This window comes from Lolium perenne, chromosome 3, assembly GCF_019359855.2.
Source record: "Lolium perenne isolate Kyuss_39 chromosome 3, Kyuss_2.0, whole genome shotgun sequence".
NCBI lineage: Eukaryota > Viridiplantae > Streptophyta > Magnoliopsida > Poales > Poaceae > Lolium > Lolium perenne.
In genome coordinates this window covers 7,063,546-7,071,336 of record NC_067246.2, presented here as the reverse complement: position 1 = coordinate 7,071,336, position 7,791 = coordinate 7,063,546, and the positions used below count along the sequence as shown (strand labels likewise).

The following is a 7,791-nucleotide window of genomic DNA, read 5'->3' as shown; positions in this document are numbered from 1 at the left end:
TAAGAATCTATAATGTTATTGTCAGCATCTGGTTCTCTTGAAGAGCCTTCATGTTGAAGACCGCAGAAGCACATTCTACCATCATGCTCACATAGCCACATTCACTGCTACGCCCCAAGGTTTATCCCATGTTTTTCAGCTCAAAATTCCTCACTAATGCAGGGAACATAGAAGGACCACACTACAAGGTGGCGCCGCACAGAGCAGCCGTCCGTGTGACGGTTTTGATTGGGACCACCCATGTGATGTAACCGAGCGCGCGCGCGGGTAGCGCGCAAGCGTGAGGAGTGACCGGCTTTTTCATCGCCAGCTGTACTACCGGCCCCACTCCCCTCATATTTCTAACCAATCAAAACAACCAGGTGGGCCCTATCATGATTTGGTCCAGGCAGACACCAGGACTTCTCCTTCCTCAAGCTTCTCGTCTTGGCAGCCATAATGTCATGACCTCCAACACACACAGCGGGATCAATCTTCTTCTTCCTCAAGTTTTCTCCAAAACAACAGAAAAGTAGATCTGGGAGAAGAAAGGCAGGAGAAAAGAGAAGAAGAACACATATCCATGGCAGATGAGGCGACCACCTCGTCCAGAGGGTGAAAAGTAGCAGATTTCAAAGGGATTTGCAAATCAAGACAGGTATGAACTGGAAAAACATCCTCTCTCTTTACCAAACAACCAACATGTTTCACCAATCCCCAAACTTTTCACCCTCCTTCATCCCCCCAAACAAGTTGATTTCATCATCTAGATAGAGAAATCATGATCCATAACCCCAGAGAAAAAGGACATCATACACTTGGAAAAACATCATACTGGGAAATCTTTGAAGCATTGAGTCACATGCACTTGCCTGGTAGGATTTCGTTGATCACCATGTCCATCATGACCAAACAAATTCTGGCAGGTTTGTAAAACCAAGATTCACATGCACTTGCCTAGTAGGTTTTTGTTGATCACCATGTCCATCAGGACATGCTAAAAGAGTCACATGCACTTGCTAAAAACCAAAAGAAGTAGCACTTGCCTGGTAGGTTTCTAAAATCAAGAGTACCACATGCTAAAAACAAAGCAAGAGACAAAACTACACAGCCACCAGGATCAACTTGCTTCACTCTGCATTCATCTTGCTTCCCTCTACATTCATCTTTTTTGCATGTGCACTTTACATTGGTCAACTTCCAAAACAAGAAGTAGCACACCTACTTCCTGCATTACCAAAAAAAAGGGTAAACAACAGTATTAGAAACTAACCCAGATTTTGATTTGCAGGTTGCGAAAGATGAACATCACAGAAATTAACGGACCAGATGTGCCTTTATCAGTTCAAGTAGCTTCAACAAACATAGGTTAGCATGAACAGATAAGCAGTGATGCATTTCCCATTAGATTCTGCTACAAACAATGCCAAAGAACTAAAGGATATATGAATTTGATAATTTAATTGAAAACTGCCAAGTTAATTGTGCCCAGCTACCAGATTTAATACATCACCGTTGCCAGCTAAAACTGCAAAAGTTATTTGGCACCAGAAAAAGCAATAACAGATAAGCAGTCATGTATTTGCTATTAGATTCTGGTGCAAACCATGATAAAAAGTAAAATGATGCACAAATTTGATAATCTACTGGAAAACTACCAAGTTAATTGTAAGCAGCTACCAGGTTTAGTCCATCATACTTGCCACACAAAAAAAACACAAAAGTTATTTAGTACCCAAAAATAAACAACCATACAAAATCCCTGTTTTACCACTACTATAATTGCCAGATTCTTTACTTGCTTGTAAATTATTTTTTGCAGCAGGCATGCATAATGAAGGATCCACCTCCAGGGCTATGTCACCAGATAGAGCATGCACTGAGATTACGCTTCCGCAAGCAAGTCTGCACATACTCCACCAGCTGCACGGAACGATGGGATTGAAGGGAATGTAGAAGTAGTATCAACGCCACAACCGCCTAGAGCAGACATGAGATTTGATACACTGGAAGAAGCTCAGAGGCACTACTTGGCATTTGCATGGTGGAGAGGATTTGGAATCAGATACAATTACAGGAAGAAATCCGAGGTCACTGGCGAATACATAAGAGCACCTATGGTTTGCCATAAAGCAGGTCACCAAGCAAAAGAAAAAGAAGATACGCAGAAACCTAAACCAGTTGTACCAGAAAGGATGAAGTGCAGCAACATTAGGACTGACTGTCCAGCTAGGATGGCGTTGAAAGTCAGGGACGGGAACTGGTTGGTGACGGAATTCTGCGATGATCACAATCACCCTCTAATCTTGAAGTGGTCGTTGACTGGTTTCCTACGCTCACACAAGGAGATTCCACAAGAAGACCAAGATTTCATAAAAATCCTACACTCTGTAAACATGGAGACAAGCAGAATGATGCAAGTTATGGCTACACTATATGAATCAGTAGAAGGTGTGCCATACACACCAAAAGAGATGGCAAATTTCAGATCCAAACTTCGAGCAGAGAACAAGTACACAGATATGCAAGAGACAATGGCCTACTTTGAGGACTTGAAGTCGCGAGACAAGAATTTCTACTAGAGATACAAGCTTGATGACGAGGACCGTGTCCAGTACTTGTTCTGGCTAGATAGTGCAGCAAGAAAAGCTTACAAGAACTACAATGACTGTATTTCTTTTGATGCAACTTACATGACAAACAAATACAAGATGCCCTTTGCACCATTCATTGGGATAAACAACCATGGTCAGTCCATACAACTAGGCTGTGGGTTCGTAAAGAATGAGCTTAGTGAGAGCTACATATGGTTATTTGAGTCGTTCTTAATTGCAATGGATGGAGTAGCACCGCTTAACATAATTACAGACCAGGATGGTGCTATGCGTGCTGGAATTGAGAAGATGTTTCCAAACACAACGCATCATAATTGCAGGTGGCACATTGTCGATAAAGGAACAGAAGAAATCGGTCCGTTTGTCTCAAAGATACCAGGGCTTCGGGAAGAGATGAATGATTGCATAAACTGTAGCTTGAAACCACAGGAGTTTGAAACAAGATGGAACTTAATGATTCAAACATTTAATGTGCAAAACCATGAGAAAATTGCATCTTTGTACCAAAAAAGAAGTTTCTGGGTTCCTCCCTACTTCATGCAAAAGTTCTACCCGTTCCTACAGACAACTCAGCGGAGTGAGGGGTTCAATGCGGTACTAAAAAAATACATAAGCCCTCCAAATTCTGTGCTCGAGTTTGTTCGCCAGTATGCTGATATCCAAGCTAAGATAATGAAAGCAGAGAAGAAAGAAGAGACAGATTCATCCCTTTTGACAGCTAAAAACTGGTGTTGGCACCCAATAGAGCAATAAGTGGAAAAACTCTACACGAAAAACATACACACCCGCTTTGAGTACGAAATGTTGTACACCATGTCTTATAACATAAGGCATGTAGCTGAGAATACATATGAGGTGTACTGCATAACGCACTTTGTACCAAATTACTACAATAGAACATATCAGGTGTATGCAAATCCTCCCAATGCGAATTACAAATGCATATCTGCAAATTTGAAAGGGACGGCATCGTCTGCTGTCACATTCTAAAGGTTAAAAAAAATGCTTGACAATACTTTCTAGATTATTTGTGTGTGGCTGCCTGCTAAAACATTCATGATTTCGATATTTTTGTGTAGAGAATACTAAAATGACATTTTAATGCAGGCCATGGTGACAAGGGATTAACTTATCAATGCCTACGGATTGTAGACTAGGGTTTAGTTGGAAGTAGAGGGCAAGTAAATCTCGAAGGTTTCAGCCGAAAAGTACTCGACGATTATGAAAACTAGGGTTGCGTGAAACAATGAATCGATCCTTTCTTTGTCCCTCGACTCCCCCTTATATAGGAGGCGGAGCCGAGGGATTCGTAATACACAAGTTACAGAGTCCGGGAGGGTTTCTAACCCGTCCCGTAAAATTACAAGTCTATATTTCCTAATACAACTCTAGCTTTCCTTAACACTATCTTGGGCTTCCGAACTTTACATTCTTCAAGTCGTGGGCCTTCAGTAAACCCCGGGTACCATCTTTGGCAGGCCCATTGGGGATGCCTATGTCAGTAGCCCCCGAGATTTTGCTTGAATCGAAGAATCAGGGAAAATCTCCAATTCAATAACTTTGTCAAGCTTATCATATATCTTTGGATATGCAACTCTATATTGTACAGGGATAATGGTAGTTGGGGCTAGTTCATCTGACGGATCAGGTACTAGTTAACTGCTCTAGTGGCAATCCGCAAAAACCTACTTCAAGATCACGTCCCTGGACATGATCTCGGGATACTGGTGTTAACTCGACAGGTGCCGCTTAAGGTCTTACCATTCTGTCGAGTCCCAGTCATGTTTTATCGGGTACCTAACGCGTCCGTTAGGATTTTTCTTCGTATCTGTTGATACGGAAAAAAGTAGCGAACCGACATCAGAGACGGTGCCACGCCGCTCAGAACGGATCTGGGGTCTTACCTTCGCAAAGTTTTGCGGCATTCAGAGATTGTTCGCAGCTTTGGCGCTCTGAGAATATATTGTCGAGTGCTTTTTCGGCTGTTGGAATAGCACATTTTATTGAGTCACGGATGACTTATCTTGCCCTCCCGATGGGAGTATATGTAGAGTTATTTGTATAACTCGAAATATGCTCACTTCTCCTTTTTTTTTTAAATTTCATCGGGCACGCGAACAGCGTTCCCGATGGGAGTAGCCCCCGAGGCTACAACCAAGAACTTGTGCTTGGTTGTAGGCTCAACGCCTTATGCCGTTATATTGTCATTCTTTCTCGAGCTTTTCATATCTATCGGGTGCGCGACCAGCGCTCCCGATGGGAGTAGCCCCCGAGGCTATGAACAAATGCTTGCGTTTGATCATAGGCTCTCGCCATTTCTATTTTGTCATACTCGAGCTTTTCTTTTTTCTAAAGTAGCCCCCGAGCATTTGGTCAAAAACTTGTATTTGATCAAAGGCTCTCGAAATAATCGATAATTTTTCCTGCCGCCAATTTCATTAATCTTCACAGCCGAGATTTTCCCTTAGTCAAGGTGACATCATTACTGACGATAGCCACGACCACTATATCGGGAAGACGCGAATACTGCTCTCTCTCTGTCTTGTGGGTCCAGAATCCTTATCAATTTGACACGTCGTGCAAGTGGGGGACACACGTCCTCCGCTTTTCCTGGCGCACACACTGTAGCGCCTGTTCCGTTCCCTCATAGTCAAAATACTCTTTTACCCCTTAGCCACGTGTGCAGCATCCACCGCAAAATTACTCAATCCAACGGCGCGTCGCTTCGCCAATTCTCTATATAAGGTCTTCTTCTTCCTCCGTTCATACTTTCGCCTGCGCCGCACCTCTGCTCTCCTTCTGCAAAAATTCCCCATTGCGCCCAACACTCCGTGAGCGCGGCCAGACTCGCACTTCGCGTTTTCGCCTTTGTTAATGCCACCACGCGCACGGCTCACTCGACACAGCACTCCTGAATCGAAGATGGCGGCGGAAGATCTGGAGTGGGAGAGATCTAAATCTCCAACCAAGACCTCAACCTGATGAAGAAGCTCGGGTTGATGAAGAAGGAGGGCTCTCTGCGCTTCCCCAGTGAGGAAAGCTATCCATCGCCTCCTATCGAGTATCGGGTCAGTTTCGTTGACCACCTTATTCGTGGCCTCTCCACCCCCATTCACGATTTCCTCCGCGGTCTTCTCTTTGTTTATGGGGTGCAGCTGCATCAGCTGACTCCCAACTCCATCCTCCATGTCGCAATTTTCATTACCCTCTGTGAATGCTTCCTCGGAGTCCAGCCAAACTGGGCTCTGTGGAAGCGCATCTTCTGTCTTCGCCGCAATGGCTCCCACAACATCGCCTACAACATAGGCGGTGTTGTTATTTGCGTTCGCCCTGACGTCGAGTACTTTGACGTAAAATTCCCCGACTCCGTCCAAGGGTGGCGCAAAAGATGGCTCTATGTGCACGAAGAAAGCTCCGACTCGACGGAGTACAACATAGCTCCTTTCGATGGAAGTGCCAAGATTCTTCGCCGCCGATCCTGGGACGCTGAAGCCACTGAAGAAGAAAAAACGGCGACAGAGGCACTGATGTCCCGTATCCATGAACTTCAGAACACCCGTGGCAAGGAATTGTCGGGTATCCAGATCACAGCGTATTTCCTTAGGGTTAGAGTGCAGCCTTTACAAGCTCGCAAAAATCCACTTTGGATGTATGCTGGCGAAAAAGACGCCGACAGGCTCTCCAAGGATCTTTCTGTAAAGGACTTGGAGAAGCTTATCCGAAGAATTTCGTCGCTCAGCAAGAAAGATCCTATTCCATCTTCTTGCCGCGTGGAGCCATATAGTGGCACCAATCCTCTCCCCAAGGTATTTTGTTCGACTAGTATTTTGTCCTCTCGACTTTTTTGTCTTCCCGAATGTTTTACTATTTGTCGACTACTATTTTGATGACATCCCCTGCGTAATTTCTTGTCGACATTTCTTGTCTTTGTAGAATCATCTAGTTCTAGCTTCTCTTGCTCCTCTTCCTGAAGGTGGAGAAGTCAAAGAACAAGCTGTTGTCACTGACGACAACCAGGGTACTTCTCGCCCTGAGAGTAAAGTCGTGGGTTCTCCAAAATCCACGGCCTCCTCTGAAAAAGAAGTTGAATCCGAAGCTAGCGAGTCGACTCATTCTCTTCCATCTGCTGTTTCTCCAAGGAACAAAAGAAAAAGGGATGAAGTCGTCGACTCCGGCCCCTCCAAATCCGGCGCACCTCCTGCCGAAGAAGTTGTTCCTATTGACGAAAGAACAACTTTCAACCCTTACGAGGATGCCCTTGTCAGCTCGTAAGTTCGTGTTACTCTTTGTTGTTTGCTCCCGACTTTTTTTATTTATATATTGTCGCCTTTTTATTATAGTGGTGACGAGGATGAAGATCCACCTATTGACGCGACTGCTCGAACGAGTACGTCGCGTACTTTAGTTGTCTCTAAAGCTCAGCCTGGTGGGGATGAAACCTCGCCTCCTCAGCAAGACATCGAGCATCCAATTCCAATTGGAGGCCCCCATGCCCCTTCGCCAAAGAGGGCTAGGGTTGAGCCAGCTAAGGAGTCTACCTTGCGAGTTGGTAGTTCCACAACTCCTTCAATGGATGATGTAAGTTGTCCACTTCTTTTTTTATGTTCCGAATTTTTCAAAGCTTTCGACTCTCCTTTGCTTGTTGCTGTCGAACTTTTCGCTTTCTATATTGATTTTTTGATCTCTATTTTTCGTTGCAGCCTCTAATGAAGGAGTTTATCCGTCTCGGTACCCAATTTGTTGGGTACCGTGACCATCCGAAAAAGCTTGAAGGTACTATTTTTACTGCTGCTTCTAGCAAATGACCTCCCCATGATTCTTTTGTCATGACATTTATTACTGTCGATTGTTTTTCCAGCCAATCTTGCGGAAGCCAACAAGCGCGCTGATGCTCTTGCTCTTAAATTGGAGCAAAGTGAAAAAGCTCGCAAGAAAGCTGAAGGAGATGTTGCCGCTGTCGAAGATCTTCGAAAAAGACTTCACGACGCGGAAACCTCCTTGAGTGACAACATAGCTCAGCAATCTGCTCGTGAAGATGAAATCGTCACTCGCTTAGAGTCGCAGAGTCGACGTTTTGTCAGTAAGTACTTGGATCCATATAATTTCTTCGGGTAACCATACTATTCCTTTTCTTGTTTGTTGACAAGCTATATTTTTTCTTTATTAGGGAGAACGCAGCAAGATTATGATCTAAAAA

At 44.3% G+C, this 7,791-nt stretch overlaps 1 protein-coding gene across 1 annotated transcript in view; it reads right to left on the bottom strand.

The window, feature by feature from the left end:
* Positions 1 to 574: 574 nt before the first annotated feature.
* Positions 575 to 7,791, bottom strand: part of LOC127325624 (uncharacterized) — a 27,308-nt gene continuing 20,091 nt past the window's right edge. Inside the window, exon 15 of the mRNA XM_071827041.1 lies at positions 575 to 1,207. The gene's annotated coding sequence lies outside the window, so the exon portion shown is untranslated. The remainder of the gene's footprint in view (positions 1,208 to 7,791) is intronic.